Source organism: Cryptomeria japonica, chromosome 3 (genome assembly GCF_030272615.1).
Source record: "Cryptomeria japonica chromosome 3, Sugi_1.0, whole genome shotgun sequence".
Lineage (NCBI taxonomy): Eukaryota > Viridiplantae > Streptophyta > Pinopsida > Cupressales > Cupressaceae > Cryptomeria > Cryptomeria japonica.
The window spans coordinates 28,487,509-28,505,525 of record NC_081407.1 but is presented as its reverse complement, the minus strand read 5'-3'; positions in this window follow the sequence as shown (position 1 = coordinate 28,505,525).

Below are 18,017 nucleotides of genomic sequence, written 5' to 3'. Positions count from 1 at the left end.
TCACTAACTTAGAAGCTATCCAATCCTTTTATGCCTCTAAAATTGTCATCCTCGCTTGTCTAATCAACCTCAACTCAGGAGAAACCTTCCAAATAGTCTCTCAGGAATGAGTTAGAATCCAAGCCTTAAAAATTTTAGGTTGGGAGCTTGCAACTAGATAGTTTGTGGTTAAGTTTTATGGTTATCGCCAGCTCGCGAGGTAAAATTTCTGAAGACGTGATCAAGCTACGAGCTGGTGACAAGTTGGTTTGGGTTTACATCGTGAGGTCTCTAGCTTTTCAGGTGTTAGCATTTATGTTACCGAGCTGGAGATTGTTAGTGAAATTGCTTTGGTCGCAAGGTCTTGAGTTGGTCTGATGTCATACATTTAGGCCGCGAGAGTTAGCGAGTAAATCATTTTATGTAGTTGTCGCTATCTCTCATGTTTGTTCAATGTTAGCATTTTTAGGTCACGAGATAGCGATTAGATAGTTTGTGGTTAGGTTTAATGGTTATCGCCAGCTCATGAAGTTAAATGTCCAAAGACCTGATCAAGCCGCGAGCTTGTGAGTGAAGTGCTAGCAGTTAAGAGATAAACAGTTTTATGTTGGTGAGTACACGACAAGGGTTAAAGTTACCACTATCTCCAAGTCACCGCGGTGACGAGGACTTAACATTTTGTGGTCAAGAATTGGCGAGTGGCAGTTTAGTTTCCCTCAGTCGCTAGATCTGGAGGTTATGAAGGCTTAGCATTTTCAACTTGCGAGTTGGAGATAGAGAGAGTCATAAGGGATTGTCGCTAGGTTGCGAGATGCCCTAATGGGCAGTCTTCCAGGCAGAGAGATGACGATTGTGTGCCACGTGTTTTAATGACTTAAAGTTAATATCTTGAAATCGCCAATATTTTTATTTTTATGGTTTGAAAATAGGTTGAAATCGCCAATATTTTATTTTTATGGTTTGAAAATAGGTTGAAATCGCCAATATTTTTTTTAATGGTTTGAAAATAGGTTGAAATCGCCAATGCAAATATTTTTCTGGTTTTAAAAACATTACAATTCACCCATGCAAATATTTTTTGGGTTTTAAAAACATTACAATTTGCCAAGAGTTTTTCACAAACTTTGAGCGATCACTACTAATTTGCCAATGGATATTATTATTTTTCTTCGTAAACCACAAAAATTCACCTATAAAATTAAAATTTTCCTGAGGAATTATACAACTTTCGCTAGGTTTTTACACCTTGTCCAAGGGGGGGGGGGTTTCTTAAATTTTTCCCTTCTCCAACAAATTCCCCATAAGATTAGGACATATAAAGCATTTTTTCACATGATCTCTCTCCCCCTTTGATAGTAATGCCAAAGATCTCAAAATAGAAAACCAAACTTACTCTCTCCCTTAGAATATGAAATATGAATCTCTCTCCCCAAAACAAAGACTACTCCAGTAGAGGAGCAACAACAACTCACCAATCCAGATAATGAGATAAGACTATAAAGTCCACCAGATTGATGCAACTTAGTGCATCTAGATCTCATCAGGAGGGGTGGATATCCCTAACTTGTCTCTCAAATAAAAAAATGTATCTATAGGAAAAGGTTTAGTGAAAAATATCAACTATTTATTCCTTTGTAGATACATACTCAAGCTTCACCTTCTCTTCACTGACTTTCTCTCTCAAGTAATTATATTTGATTGACATGTGCTTCGTCTTTGAATGTTGCACCAGATTCTTTGACAAGTTAATAGCATTGAAATTATCATAATATATAACAGTGGCTCATCATAGATAACTCTGATATCTTTCAATATTTTCTTCATCCAAACTACCTGAGTGCAATTACTAGCAGTAGCAATGTACTCAGCTTCAATAGTAGATATTCTTACTAGCCCATGAAACCAACTTCTTACACAAAAAGAATGCTCCACCGGTAGTGCTCTTCTGGTCATCAACATCACCAGTCCAATCTACATCAGTGTAGGCACATAACATGAAATCATCATTCCTCGAATACCATAAACCATAATTCACAGTTCCTTTTAGGCATCTGAATATCCTCTTCATAGCAATGACATGACTCTTTCGGATTAGCTTGATAACTAGCAACCATGCACACAACATGCATAACGTATGTCCTAGTCTAAGTAAGATATAGTAGTCCACCAATCATAGATATGTACAAACTCTGGTTAGCTTTCAGAGATTCATCATTCTTAAATAATTTACAACCAGTCACCATAGGAGTTCCAACCAGTTTGGAGTCATCTAACCCAAAATTCTTCAACAATTCCTTCAAATACTTAGTTTGAGATATGAATATACCTTTTCCAGTCTGTGAAATCTGCAAACCTAAGAAGAATTTCATCTCACCTGTCATAGACATCTCAAATTCTTTCTACATATCACTGACAAATGTCATGCTCAAGTCATCATCACCTCCAAAAATAATATCATCAACAAAGACTTCAACAATCAGGATGTTATCATTTTCTATCTTAAAGTACACATTACTGTTAGTAGCAACTTTACTAAATCCCAATATCAATAAATATTTATCTATTCTGTCATACCAGGCTCTAGGGGCTTGCTTCAATCCATAAAGAGCTTTCTTCATCTTACATAACATGTCTCCATCATCTGATCATGAAGATCCATCGGGTTTCTCAATGTAGACTTCTTCCTCAAGATCACCATTCAAAAACGCAGATTTGACATCCATCTGATAAAACTTGAAATCTTTATAAGCAACATAAGCAAGCAATAGTCTAACAGCTTCAAGTCTAGCCACTGAAGAAAAAGTCTCCTCATAATCAATTCCTTCTTTCTAAGAATATCCTTTGCAAACCAATCTAGCTTTACTTCTGACAACTTCACCAGCTTCATTCAATTTGTTCCTAAATACCCATTTAGTACCAATAACATTCTCATCCTTAGTTCTAGGCACAAGTTCCCAAGTGTAAAGCGGAAAATCGCAATCGAACCCTAGTTGCTCTCCCCTCTTCCAACTCTGAGGAGAGAGAAGGGAGGTCGCTAGGGTTGATGGTTTTCACTTAGGGGAGAAACTTTACATTCAAAAGAGGGGTTGAAACCCACGAGATCCAATCCCACACAAGGCAAGATTGGATGCTAAATGAGTTTCAAGGGTTAAGAAAGCAAGGCTCCCCTCTTTTGTAAAGAATGTTGATAGAAGAATTAAGCTAGGAATGCATAGAAAGTGACAAAGATTAGCTTATAAACTGAGATAGGGATATAGTATGAAGCTGCGGACCTGGAATTAGCATTAAAATGTTGATACGGCGCTGTCCTACAAATTTGAGCAAAAGTTGTCAGGACGATGGCGCCCGACGCCACGGTCCTCCGAAAAATCCGCGAAACGAAGGGGGATCTGTTCGTCTCTGCACAAGGATTCCATATCTTCAATTTCAGCCGCGTACCTGCAACCTACACACAGAAAAGTGAAGACGATTGGGGGGTTAGGGATTAGGGGTTTGCCTTTAGGTCAAACCCCGGTTTTGGAATTAACTAAGAAATGAGCAAGTGCTGTAAATGTAAATGTATGTAATGTAAAACAAGTACTAATACCTTGTTGTAAGGATGTTTGTATCCTTATGTGCGAAGGTATAGATGTTGTTGTTTGTTGTATTGTTGTATGTTGTATGTAGCATGTAGTAAGTGATCTCCTCTTCAATGGTTGAATCCTTGTCTTGAATGCAACACTTAGCCTTGAATGGAGACTTGGAAGGAATGCTTGAATGCTTGAATGCTTGAATGTTTAAATCTTGCTTTCGCCTTTTTTCCATCTACTTTCCATCTATCCAAATGAGAGAGGAAAATGTAGTTTATATACTTGCCAATTAGGGTTAAAAGACTAATTTTCCCGACCTTAGGCCGACCAGGGAATGTAATTTCCAATTTGCAAACAAAAAGACCCGAGACCCCTTAGGAGACCGGGCCCAAAATAGGCCCAGGGACCAGGGCACTGGGCGCCATGGTCCTGGGGGACCAGGGCACTGGGTGTCCTGATCCTGAAGGACCAGGGCGCTGGGCGCTTTGGTCCCACCTCCCGGGACAGCAGGGTGCAAGGAGGTTCAAGCCAGGGTGCTTGAAAAATGCAGTTTTTAGTGTCGTGAGCAAGTTTCAGGGTCTCCATTCAGGTTGCGTGTTGCGTCGCCATCGTGAAGACTGAAATGTAGTCGAAATTGCAAGTGTCGCAATTTTAGGATGCTACATTTAGCCCCCACTTTAGCGGGAGTATAAGCGTACGCTCATACTTCCGGTAAAGTACAAGGAAACAACATTGAAAGACTTTCACCACGTCAAGGAGGCAAGACACACCAAGCCCCCAGTGGACTAAGGATCTTACGACTTCGATTGACAAAGTAAAAGGGAAGATCACGAGGGAGAACCATGACTGTCAGTAGTAAGGTTCCCTCACTATGAGTCATGCAAGAGAAATACCGAAAATTTTCAAGGCAAAGCTAAGTTCGCCAAGAAATTTTCAAGTATCGTGAAGGGATAGACAGGGTGTATGCCCCCCTATGTTAAAGCGATCGCACACGCCTCAACGGGGGTGATTGTTTTAACGTAGTGATACACATAAGAAATGAGAAAGGAAAGGAGCACGCTATCACAAAGATTTAGCCCCCAAGTGTGAGATAAACCCAAGGATAATAGACACAAAACACAAAGCACAAGGTGAATTCGCTTTCCTCGGGGTCAGTATGTTGTATGATAAGTCATGTATATATATCATATGTATGTATGCATAATTGTTCTTCATTCCCCAATCAAGGAAGGTTACCTAGAAGAAGGGAACACATGTGTCTTTTGAGTCAACATGAGAGAGACCAAAAGAGATCTCAATGCTTTGCATCGTCCTCAAGTAGACAACACTAAGGACAACAAATAGAAGAATCAGAATAACATATAGAAGAAGTAACATAAGAGAGGAGGAGAGAATCTGCTATGCTAATGAAACTAGTCTAGCACGTCATCTACCCCCCGATCTTGCTGATCAATGTTTCGGGAAGGCAGGGAACACGCTAGAGGAGGAACATCCAACACAGCAGATGGAGCTATCACAAGATCCAAACAAGGGCTATGTTCATGTCCCGAGCCACGTTGTTCTTGTCTAGGAGCTAGGATAAGTGCTTTAGAAAATTCATTAGATAAATGGTTATCAACATCAACAAGTTCATATTCACTATCAGAAGCAAGACGAGTAACATTTTCATTATGAATAACATTTTCATCCATATCATCATCAAGATTTATAAAAATAGGATCTTTAACTCGCACAGGATCAAGACCATCATGCATCTTATGTTTAAGAGATTTAGGCTCAATGTCCGGCTGAGGAGAAAATGGAATAATGCTTGTTGAAGGTGTTTTTGGAGATTGTAAAGTTTGAGAAGCAGCTGCTTGAGCCCTAAGACGACGCTTTCATCGACGTTCACGTGCAGAACGATTTCGTCTAGTCTTAGTAGGAAGTGGAGAAGATAGAGGAGGAGGAATGTTCTCATCCTTATTACTTGGGTGTTTAGGTTGTGGTCTCTTAGGTTGGATAATAGGAGAAGAAGAAGGTCTCTTTTCTCTATAGAAGGAAGGAGGAGGAACTGCTCCATATAAAGGAGGAATTTTTGGTTTAGGAAGAAGACCAAGTCCATCATGACGAGGAGGTATAGGTCTACTTTTAGAAGGTTTATTAGGTATAGACATAGTCACATCCATGGGGATGGGTTGGGAATCTTCTTGAGGAAAGACATTAGTTTTATCTTTCAAAGGAAGAACTTCCTTCTCAAGAATGATAGGAATGTCAAGTTTAGGTGTTCTAGGTTCACTTAGAGATAGGATCATATCTGTTTTCCACTTTTGATAAGATTTGAAAAGATGATCACTTCGCGGAGGAAGAGATTGGAAAATTTTAGGCCAAAAATAATCAATAGGAACGCTAGAAGTTCTTTCACCTAGTTTAAAGAGACTATGATTGACAGTAACAACTTCACCATTATGGGGAAATTTCAAGCATTTATGTATAGGAGAAGCTATAGCTTTCATGGAAGATAGCCAAGGATAGCCAAGCTTCACACGAAATTGTTCGGATGAAGGAATAATAGCAAAGTTCACATCAAGGGATTTGTTATGGACCTCAATAGGCAATGTAATAGAACCAATTGCAGGAGAAGAAAATGCATCAAATAATTTCACAACCACATCTGTTTTGTCATAGATCACTTGATTCAATTGCAAAGTAAAAAGAAATTCTTCAGTAATAACATTAACCATGCATGAAGGATCAATAAGCACTCCATGACAAGGTGTATTCTTAACTTTTGCAACTATGTATAAAGGACCATCAGGTGCCCTGATAGTTTCACTAGAATCAAATGTGATGGAAGGTTCTTTAGGGTTTTCTTGCTGCTCTACAAAGTTAATCACACTCGGAGTCATAGACACAAGACCATCAGATGAGAGAAAGGAATCATTAGCCTCAATCGCATTAGAGGTATGAGAAGGTAATGGATCAGTAAAAATCTGAAGATTTTGGTTAGGAGGAGCTACAGATGTGTTGCCTTTATCAGTCACTCCAGAAACAGAGATAGTATTATTATCAATCAAATCCCGAATTTTACCTTTTAAAGAAAAACATTTTTCAGTATCATGCCCAGGCTGACGATGAAAGTGACAAAAAGCTTTGTTATCAAAATAAGGTGAAGTAATCTTTGCAGGATCAATTTGCCTTATAGGAGGAAGAGTAAGAACATTTTGTTCCAATAACTTATTCATAATACTATGCAATGATTCATTCAAAGGAGTGTACTTTCTTTCTTTCTTGAAAAATTTAGAAATAGGAGGCACACCTGATGCTGCATTCACATTGTTGTTGATGATGTTTTCATTGAATTTGATGGAATCTCTATTCAGTTTAAACTTCCCAAATGGTTGTTGACTGCTATCACCCTTATCACTCGGAGCCATAGGATGTGATTGTTCCATTTGACTCACAGTCAGTTGATAATTGTGAAGAGTTGCACACAACTGTTGGAAAGAAGTAAACTCAGAAAACAGAAGTTTGTCTCGAATATCTTTTTGTAAATTAGAAATAAAGATTCTTTGAATATCATTGTCAGGCACTGGAAAAGAAATTTGAGCATACAAATGCTTATATCTACCAATGAAATCAGTCACTTTTTCTTTAACACCTTGTTTACAATGCATTAAATCAATCAAAGTAACTTTAGGACTTATATTGTTTTGAAATTGTTGAATGAAAGCATTTGCAAGTTGTTCAAAAGAAGTAATAGAATAAGAAGGCAACGAGCAATACCATTGTAGGGCTTTGTCTCTTAATGTTCTAGTAAATAGTTTTGCAAGCAACCTTTGGTCATAAGCAAAATCAGTACATATTGTTTGAAAAGTCTTAACATGTGTTAGAGGATCACCTTTACCATTATAAAGCTCCAAATGCGGGATTTCAACATGTGTAGGAGGGATAGCTCGAACAATGTCAAGAGAAAGTGGGCTCACAACATCAAATGTGGGCACACTAAACTTAGATTGATTCATAGAGGCAATTTGTTGCTGTAAAGAAGAGACAGTTTGTGCAAGATTGTTAATGGTAGCTTCAGTCGAAAAGTTCATATTAGATGTGTTAGATTGAGATGGAGGTGTTATGTTATTGAAAGAAGGTAAAGAGTAAGGTGGTGGGACTCTATGATAATTAGTCATAGGAGATGATTGGACAGGGGGAACACTACAAGGAGGAATGGAATGGTTAAATGAATTGCCCCCTTGCGTCATGTTCATTGGTGGAGATATAATAGGGACACTCATTGAAGGAATGAATGAAGAAGTCGGATTGAATGAAGGAAGAGGGTTGATTGAAGAAGAGGGATTGCCCCCATGACTAGTGATCATAGGAGGAATATCTTGTATAGAAGTAGCCATTATGTTTGATGTAAAGGTAGGTATTCTAGCAATAGAAGTTGTCAAAGGAATAGAACGATTGACTTGTGTAGGAGGTTGTGTATAACCTAAAGATTCGGCACAACTCTTCATAGGCATCATGTTCAAATTCACAATGTGTGAAATACCATGAAAAATATCAATTCCATTCTTATCACTTTGAAGCATACGTTTTAGACCCTCAATTAAAGGAAGAGCTTGACTATCAGGATACTCATGAGACATCCATTGGTGAAAATCGTCAAATTGATTATCCAATTTCGAAAGTTGTTCTACAGAAACCTCATGGAGAGCTTCTTCATCATTAGGAGGATTAGAGGAATTACCCATGTCCTCGTTAAAAAGACTACTCAAATTAGGTTCCATCTCCTCAGTAGTTAAACCTCGGAAAGACTTAATTCTATAGCTTCGTCTAACGGGAATAGTGTAAGTAGGGCTTATTGTTGTAAAACTCATGCACTAGAAAGAGAGAGAAGATTTTGAATTTAGAGGTAGCAATTTTCAGTAAAATCAGCCAATCTTCTGGATTTAAGCTGTTAAATGCAATCACGACAGTCTCCCGAAATTTTGGAAAAAATGTCCGGGACCGTGGCGCTCGGAGTGCAACACGGTCCTTGCAAATTTTTTCGAAATTTGCAGGGATGAAAGTTATGATGATTTTAGAGCCAATCTGAAAAAATTGAGTGATTTTACGATCTGTAGATAGGCCAAATTAAAGTTGCAAATTCAAAATTGAACCCTACCAAGATTGTCGAAAAATGCAAAATTTGAATTTTAAAAAAGAGAGGGAAACTGAAATTTTGAATTTTATGATTTTAGAGGGAATGTCAAAAGCAATGCAGGTTTTGAAATTCAAAAATTGACTCAATTTCACGCAAAATTCAATTTTGAAAGCGGAAATCAAAGTTGTTGTAATTAAGCACTTAATTTCAAAAGTCACAAATTGCAAGAATTTGAATAAAGCATTGAAATTTCGAATGAATGCAAACACACTTTTCAGATTTAGGACAGTAAGAAACACAATTTTGACATGAATTTCAGTTTCAATGATTTTTGAATGTTTAGAAGCCTTAAACCAAGCAATCACAAGACCAACTTTGACTGTCATTTTGAAAGTGTTATAATTGACAAAATCAGCCAAAATTCTGGATTTTAGCAGGAAAATACAGTAAGATCTCGCTCCCGAAATTTCGGGAAAAATGTCGGGGACGATGGCGCTCGGAGTGCACATGGTCCTCGCAACTTTTTTCCAAATTTTCAGGGATGAGAGATATTGTGATTTTATTGCGGAATCCAAAGTTACAACTGATTTGGAGATGTTTTGATCGGTCAAATTGTCGGACAAAGGTTGAATCAAGAGGGTTTCAAAAATTAGGGTTTTGACACTTAACCACTTAATTTTCAAAATTAAAGCACAAATATGAATTGATAATTTGTAATAGAAGGGCAAATCTGAAGTAAGCATTAACAATTAAATATTTCACAAGTTCAATTACTAAAAAGAAATTTTAGGGTTTTTATGCAATCACCTCTAAAATTTTGCAAAAGATCAAACATGGAAATGTAATCAAAGAATCAAATTTTAGATCTAATCATGAATAATCAGAAAGGATGTTCACGTTGGGTTCACCAAAAATTTAAAGCGGAAAATCGCAATCGAACCCTAGTTGCTCTCCCCTCTTCCAACTCCGAGGAGAGAGAAGGGAGGTCGCTAGGGTTGATGGTTTTCACTTAGGGGAGAAACTTTACATTCAAAAGAGGGGTTGAAACCCATGAGATCCAATCCCACACAAGGCAAGATTGGATGCTAAATGAGTTTCAAGGGTTAAGAAAGCAAGGCTACCCTCTTTTGTAAAGAATGTTGATAGAAGAATTAAGCTAGGAATGCATAGAAAGTGACAAAGATTCACTTATAAACTGAGATAGGGATATAGTATGAAGCTGCAGACCTGGAATTAGCAGTAAAATGTCGATACGGCGTTGTCCTACAAATTTGAGAAAAAGTTGTCGGGACGATGGCGCCCGGCGCCACGGTCCTCCGAAAAATCCGCGAAACGAAGGGGGATCTGTTCGTCTCTGCACAAGGATTCCAGATCTTTAATTTCAGCCGCGTACCTACAACCTACACACAGAAAAGTGAAGACAATTGGGGGGTTAGGGATTAGGGGTTTGCCTTTAGGTCAAACCCCGGTTTTGGAATTAACCAAGAAATGAGCAAGTGCTGTAAATGTAAATGTATGTAATGTAAAACAAGTACTAATACCTTGTTGTAAGGATGTTTGTATCCTTATGTGCGAAGGTATAGATGTTGTTGTTTGTTGTATTGTTGTATGTTGTATGTAGCATGTAGTAAGTGATCTCCTCTTCAATGGTTGAATCCTTGTCTTGAATGCAACACTTAGCCTTGAATGGAGACTTGGAAGGAATGCTTGAATGCTTGAATGCTTGAATGTTTAAATCTTGCTTTCGCCTTTTTTCCATCTACTTTCCATCTATCCAAATGAGAGAGGAAAATGTAGTTTATATACTTGCCAATTAGGGTTAAAAGACTGATTTTCTCGACCTTAGGCCGACCAGGGAATGTAATTTCCAATTTGCAAACAAAAAGACCCGAGACCCCTTAGGAGACCGGGCCCAAAATAGGCCCAGGGACCAGGGCGCTGGGTGCCATGGTCCTGAAGGACCAGGGCGCTGGGCGCTCTGGTCCCACCTCCCAGGACAACAGGGTGCAAGGAGGTTCAGGCCAGGGTGCTTGAAAAATGCAGTTTTTAGTGTCGTGAGCAAGTTTCAGGGTCTCCATTCAGGTTGCGTGTTGCGTCGCCATCGTGAAGACCGAAATGCAGTCGAAATTGCAAGTGTCACAATTTTAGGATGCTACACCAAGTATTATTCTTTTCAATTTGATCTAGTTCTTCTTCCATAGCTCTCATCCAATTTTCATCTTTCCAAGCTTCAACAACATATTTAGGTTCAACTTTACAAATCAAGCATACTTCTTCAGCAACTAACCTTCTTCTAGTAATTACACCTTTATTCTTATCACCAATAATCTAATTTTTGAGAATGATTCAGTCTTACATACCTCAAAGTCTTCTAATTGTTATGATTATTAGGTTCTTGCACCTCTTCAACAATATCCGGGTTAACTGTCTCTACCGGATCATTCTGCTTAGGCTCTTCAATTTGAATAGGAGATAAAACAATGTGTTATCCATCATCATAACCACATGCTCTGATTTATTTTCCAAGGTTCTCATCCACCTTCACATTTTCACTTTCCACTATCTTTCTCAGTCTCTTATTGTAGCACCAATAGGCTTTTCTCTTTATAGAATATTGCAAGAAAATTCCTTCATCACTTCTAGCATCAAACTTTCCTATATTCTCATATCTCTTGATATAACATTTGCTACCAAATACTCTGAAATATCTCACAGTAGGAACATGAACAAACCATAGCTCATAAGGGGTCTTACCGATATCACCTTTAATATGAACTCTATTGAATGTGTAAACAATAGTGCTAATGGCTTCTTTCCATTATATCTTCAAAACATTCCCTTCAATCAACATAGTCCTTGCAGCATCCAAGACCGTTATGTTATTTCTTTCAAAAACTCCATTCTACTAAGGGGTTCTAGGAGCAGATAATTGTCTTCTAATCCCATGCTTATCACAGAATGAATTGAACTCACCATAATAGAATTCTCCACCTCTATCAGATCTCATACACTTCACCTTCAATCTAGACTCAGCCTCAGCCTTTACTTTGAATATCTTGAACTTGTCCAACGCTTATGATTTCTTCTTCAGAAAGACAACCCACATCATCCTAGAATAATCACCAATTAGTAGCATAAAATATCTATCACCCCACACATTTCTAACATTTGTAGGCCCACATAGGTCAGTATGCACAAGATCTAGTAGTCCATCAGATGTATATTGTTTTCTCTTGAAAGAAATCTTTTTTTGCTTACCCAACTGACATTCCTTACATACCAAATCAACAAGATTAACAATCTTAGGCAAATCTCTAACAACATGTATAGAACTGATCTTAATGATTGAATCAAAATTTACATGACACATTCTCCTATGCCACAACCAACTCTCATCAATTTGAGCAATCAAACAACTTTTCTCATGAGCATTCAAATGAAAATGTTACCTTTAGTCTTAGTTCTAGTTGCAATATCTATGCCGGAGGCATTTAAGATCTTGCATTTTCCATCCTTGAATTGTAGATCATAACCTTTATCAACCATCTATCAAACACTCAAAAGATTATGCTTCAAACCTTCAACATACAAGACATCATCAATGTTATGCTTACCATCAAAAGAAATAAAACCTCTCCCATGAATCACATAGGCCTTTTCATCTTCAAATCTAACTATTCCACCATCATATCTTTCCATACTCACAAATTTTCTTTTATCACCAGTCATATGCTGTGAACAATGTTGGCATTATGTGAACTGATATGAGGACATAATGACATTGTATGTTGTCATTGATGTCAATATGCTGAAGAGGTGAGAACCGACATATGTGAGAACTAGTATAACACTGTGAACCGACATTTGTGCCAAAGTGAAGCGGTGTGCTTGTTCAAAGTGAACCGACATATGGTTACAGGAACTGACACATGCAAGCATTGTATGACTATCAGTTGGTAGTCTCAACGTTAGGGTTTCCGGTTGAAGTTCTTCAAGCCTATGTGGCTCAATTGGTGACTTTGTATGATGAGTCAGTATGATAATGAAGAACAGATTGTGCTGCCATGTGAAGCCTTGTGTGCATGAAGGATCTTGCATGAAGGCAATTGTTCCTACCTACCCCGGAAATGTGCGAAGTCTGTAAATGGTGATAACATGTGATGGATTATCAACTGCCATAAAATCAATGGAAAATGAATGATGGAGATTAATGTTGTGTGCTCAACGGTCAGGATTGAACCATTTAAATTCCTTAACCTAATAGGTTTAGGGTTTATGCTACCGACCTATCTGTTTTCTTATAAGGTCGATGTTGTGACTCTTTCTAGTGTTGTTGGCAAAAGTTGTGTGTGTTTGTGTCCAAGAGAAGAGATACGTGATTCTTCCCAGACCAAAGGAGAGAAGTGATACCTGCAGAGTGCAAGTGCAGAAGGTGAAGAGAAGCTTAAGTGGATCTGCATTAGCATTGAGTGCTATTACCAGATCATTGTAATACCTGGTGATCTCTAACCACTTCAACAGTTGAGAAATCCCTTAATAGGGTAGCTTTAACAGGCTTGTTGTAAATTCTTTAACAGGGTGACTCAAAACCATTGAGTTCTTCAAATCCTCTAACAAGGTAACCTTTAACAGGGTTTAACCCTTAATCGGATACTCTAACCATCCCTTAACCGGATGATCCCTAACAAGATCGGTTCCTAATAGAACCCATTGTACCAGTCTTTAACTGGACAAGACTCCTAATAGAGAGGACTTCTAAAGAGTTCAAAACAAGCTTGTGGGTATTCATCCCCACCATGGTTTTTCCTAGTTGGGTTTCCACGTGAAAAATATGTGTGTCATGTGTGATGTCTTTTTCATGTGATGCTATATTGTTTTCTATCTAGCAGTAAATCATGTTGATCTAGTTGCTTATATTTATATCTTTGATGGTATATTACCCGTTTATGCATTAGGGTGAAATGAAAATGAAGTGCTAGATTGTATGAGAAGATAAGTGTCAACCAGTTTATGTTTGTCTCAATTATTCTGGGTTTTATCGGTTGTACTCTGTTTAAGGAATGGTGTCACTATTTGTCTGTCAATGCACAGTATCTATAAACAAACTGGTTCAAGAGTGTGTTTTTGTTTGTACTAATTCACCCCCCCCTCTCAGTACCGGTTGGGTACTATTCGTTCATCATTGTGTTATCAATTGGTATCAGAGCATCCTCCATGTCCTCTGTGTTATAAGCTTAACCACTTGAGGTAAAGATCCCAGTCTAATGATGAAGAGGGAAGGTCCAAAGTTTAATAGACAAAATTTTAGTAAATGGAAAGACAGAAGGAAGATATTCATCAGAAGCATGGGTGCTCAACACTGGAGCTATGTTGAGAATGCCTATGTCGCCCCTACCGGTACTCTCACTGATGACTAGAAGAGAGAGATGCAAGAGAATGGGCAAGTCATGGAAGCCCTAATTAGTAGTTTATCTGACATTGAGTTTATTGATGTCCAAGATAAGGTAAATCCCAAAGAGGTATGGGATGCTCTTGAAAATATCTATGGCAGTGACGAGTATGTAAAACAAGCTAAGGAAGAAAGTCTTAGAGGGAAGTTTGAAGACATGCAGATGGTTGAAGGTGAGACCATTCAATAGTATGGAATAAGAATCAAAACCGTTGTTGGAAATATCAAGAGTGCAGGTGGTAAAATGGAAGATTCCACTGTGGTAAGCAAAGTCTTGAGATCCCTATTGCCGGTCTATGCAATAACGGTTGCTGCTATTCAGGAGCTGAGATCAATAGACAAGACTAAGGTGTCCTTAGACTCCATCATTGCAAAGTTGATAGCCTATGAGCTAAATAGATTTGATGGCAGTGTTTCAAAGACTGAATCAGCTTTTAAAGCTTCTACTGTACCATCCAGAAAAGGAAAAGAAGCTAGCACTAGTGGTGAACCAAGACAGAGTAGAGAAATGGATGATGAGGAGATTCTAATGGCATTCAAAGCTCTCCTTGCCATGAAACTTCCTAAAGGAACCAGCAAATATAGAGGTAAGCTTCCTTTGAAATGCTTTTCTTGTAACCGGATAGGACATATTGTGGTAAATTATCCTATTGGACACAACAAGGACAAACTGGAAAGGTTCAAGAAATTCAAAGGAGGAAACCAGAGAAACTATTTTGTGGCAGTTGATGAAGGTGTCACAGATGAGGAATCAGAGGATGAAGAAAATGAAGATGTTGTGTTTGTTGCTATCAAGGAAGATGTGTCAGACAAAAAGGCTCTTGTCTCCCAGTTTGATAATTCCAATGAGTGGATCATTGACAGTGGCTGTTCTCACCATATGACTGGTGACCGGAGCAAGTTTCTAACCTTGGAAGAGTATGATGGTGGTGTGGTTCACTTTGGTAATAATGCACCATGCATGGTCAAAGGTAGAGGATCCATCTCTCTTAATGGAAAGAGTAGTGTTGACAATGTGTACTGGGTTGATAGTCTGAGACACAATCTTCTGAGCGTTGCCTAGCTGAATGACAGTGGTCTCACTCTGGAATTCAAGAATGGAGTGTGTAGAATCAAAGGAAAGAATGGTGAAATGGTGGCCACTAACATGCAGACCAAAGGTAATCTATTTCAGCTAAATACAAATATAAGTACATGTCTTATGGCTAAATCTGATGATAGCTGGATATGGCATATGAGAGTTTGCCATGTAAACTTTGATAACATTGTGAAGGCTAGTAAGATCAAGGCAGTTAAAGGATTGCTAGTGCTAAGAAAACTGGACAATACCCTATGTAGAGAATGTCAATTGGGGAAAATGTCTTCCTCAACCTTTAAAGGGAAATCATTCACTGCTGACAATCTGCTTGATCTTGTGCATACTGATTTGTGTGGTCCTATGAAAACTAGGAGTGTGTAGGGTGATACGTACTTCATGATTCTCACTGATGACTGCTCAAGAATGATGTGGGTCACATTCTTGAAAGATAAGTCTGAAGCTTTTGTAAAGTTCAAAGCTTTCAGAGCATTAGTGGAGAAGGAAAGCGGTAAAAGGATCAAGTGCCCGAGAACTGATCAAGGAGGGGAATTCACTTTCAATGAATTCAACAAGTACTGTGAAGAACATGGCATCAAAAGGCAATTGTCTACCCCCTGGACTCCATAGCAGAATGGCCTAGTAGAGAGGAATAACCGGACTATGGTTGAAGCAACTAGAACCATATTGATTCAAGGAAAGGTAGCTCACACCTTTTGGAGAGAAGCGGTGAGCACTGCAGTCTATACAATGAACCTGGTACTCATCAAGAAAGGTGAGGATAAAACCCCTTATGAGTATTGGACCGGTAAGACACCTGTGGTTAGCTACTTTAGAGTGTTTGGTAGAAAATGTTACATCAAGAGGAGTGAACACCAGAGCAAATTTGATGCTAAATGTGATAAGGGAATATTCCTAGGGTATTCCACCAAGAGAAAAGCTCTCAAGTGTTTCAATAATAGGACTTAGAGAATTATGGAAAGCATCAATGTAAGAGTTGATGAAACCTTTGAGAAAACAGAGGAAATCGCTAGTAAGAAAGCGATAAATGAACCGGTTGCAACTTTCTGGGAACCGGTTGTCATTCAACCGAGTACCAGTAACAATGTTCCTACACTGGCAGATGTAGATGCTAATACTGATGGAGATGAGGATCAAGAAGAAAAATAAGAGGAATCCATCAAGACCATTCCTCAGTATGTTAAGCTGAATCATGATCCTAAGCAGATCATAGGAGATAAGGATGCAGGAATCCTTACAAGAAGAAAGGTCAGGGAAAACTCATGTATGATCTCTGAATTTGAGCCTAAACCATTCAAAGAGGCACATAAAGATGAAGACTGGATCAAGGCAATGGAAGAGGAACTTGACCAGATAGAGAAAAATGGTACATGGTCTTTGGTACCTAGACCGAAGCATAAAAATGTCATTGGTACCAAATGGGTCTTCAGAAATAAGCTGAATGAGGATGGCACAGTGATTAGGAACAAAGCTAGATTGGTGTGCAAAGGATATGTTCAGGAAGAAGGAGAAGACTATGGAGAAACCTTTTCTCCTGTAGCCAGATTGGAAGGAGTTCATATGCTTCTTGCATATGCAGCTTTTAAAGGCTTCAAAGTATATCAAATGGATGTAAAATTTGCATTCCTAAATGGTGTACTTGAAGAGGAGGTGTATATACAACAACTAGATGGGTTTGCCCTATGTGAAGACAGTGACATGGTATGTAGGCTACATAAAGCCTTATATGGTCTAAAGCAGGCACCTAGAGCATGGTATGAATGTCTGCATTCCCATCTTGTGAAGATTGGATTTGAGAGAACAAGTGAAGATAACAATATCTACTTGAATTATGAAGGAGATCAGATCCTGATCTGTGAGGTATTTGTTGATGACATTATCTTTGGTGGAGATGACAAGTTGAGTCATGAGTTTGCAAATGAGATGAAGAAAGAGTTTGAGATGTCACTTATAGGGGAGATTAAGTCCTTCATTGGACTGCAGATCCAGTAGATGAAAGATGGAATCTTTATCACTCAGTCCAAGTATGTCAAAGAGGTGTTGAAGACCTTTGGCATGGAAGATAGAAAATTGGTTGGAACACCAATGGTGATCAGTTGTAAACTATCCAAAGAGGATGACTCAACATTGGTTGATGAGAAGGAATAACGATCAATGATTGGTAAACTGCATTATGTAGTGCATAGCAGACCAGATATTGCACATGTAGTTGGCATTACTGCAAGGTTCCAGAAAAGTCCAAGAGAATCCCACTTGGTTGCAGTCAAGTAGATTCTTAGGTATCTAAAAGGAACTATTGACTATGGGTTATGGTATCCATACAATAATGATTTTAACCTGAAAGTGTTCACAGATGCTGATTGTGCTAGTAATGTAGATGACCGGAAGAGCACTATCGGTGGTGCAATTTTTCTTGGTGGTAGAATGGTCTCATGGATGAGTAAGAAGAAGAGTTGTATCTCTTAGTCTACAGTGGAAGTAGAGTATGTTGTAGCTTTCATGAACTACACACAGACGATTTGGATGAAGCATGTATTAAATGGCTTCAAAGTTCCTGTATCTGAACCGGTATGTATATTTTGTGACAATACTAGTGCAATTAATATCTCCAAGAATCCGGTTTTACACTCTAGAACCAAGCACTTTGAGCTTAACTATCATTTGTTAAGGGAAAAGGTTCAGAACAAAGAGATTGCATTGGAACATGTTTCCAGTAAGGAGCAGTTAGCAGACATATTCACCAAGCCTCTCCCAAAGGCTACATTTATGTACTTAAGAGGTGAATTAGGGAAGTGGCCCCTT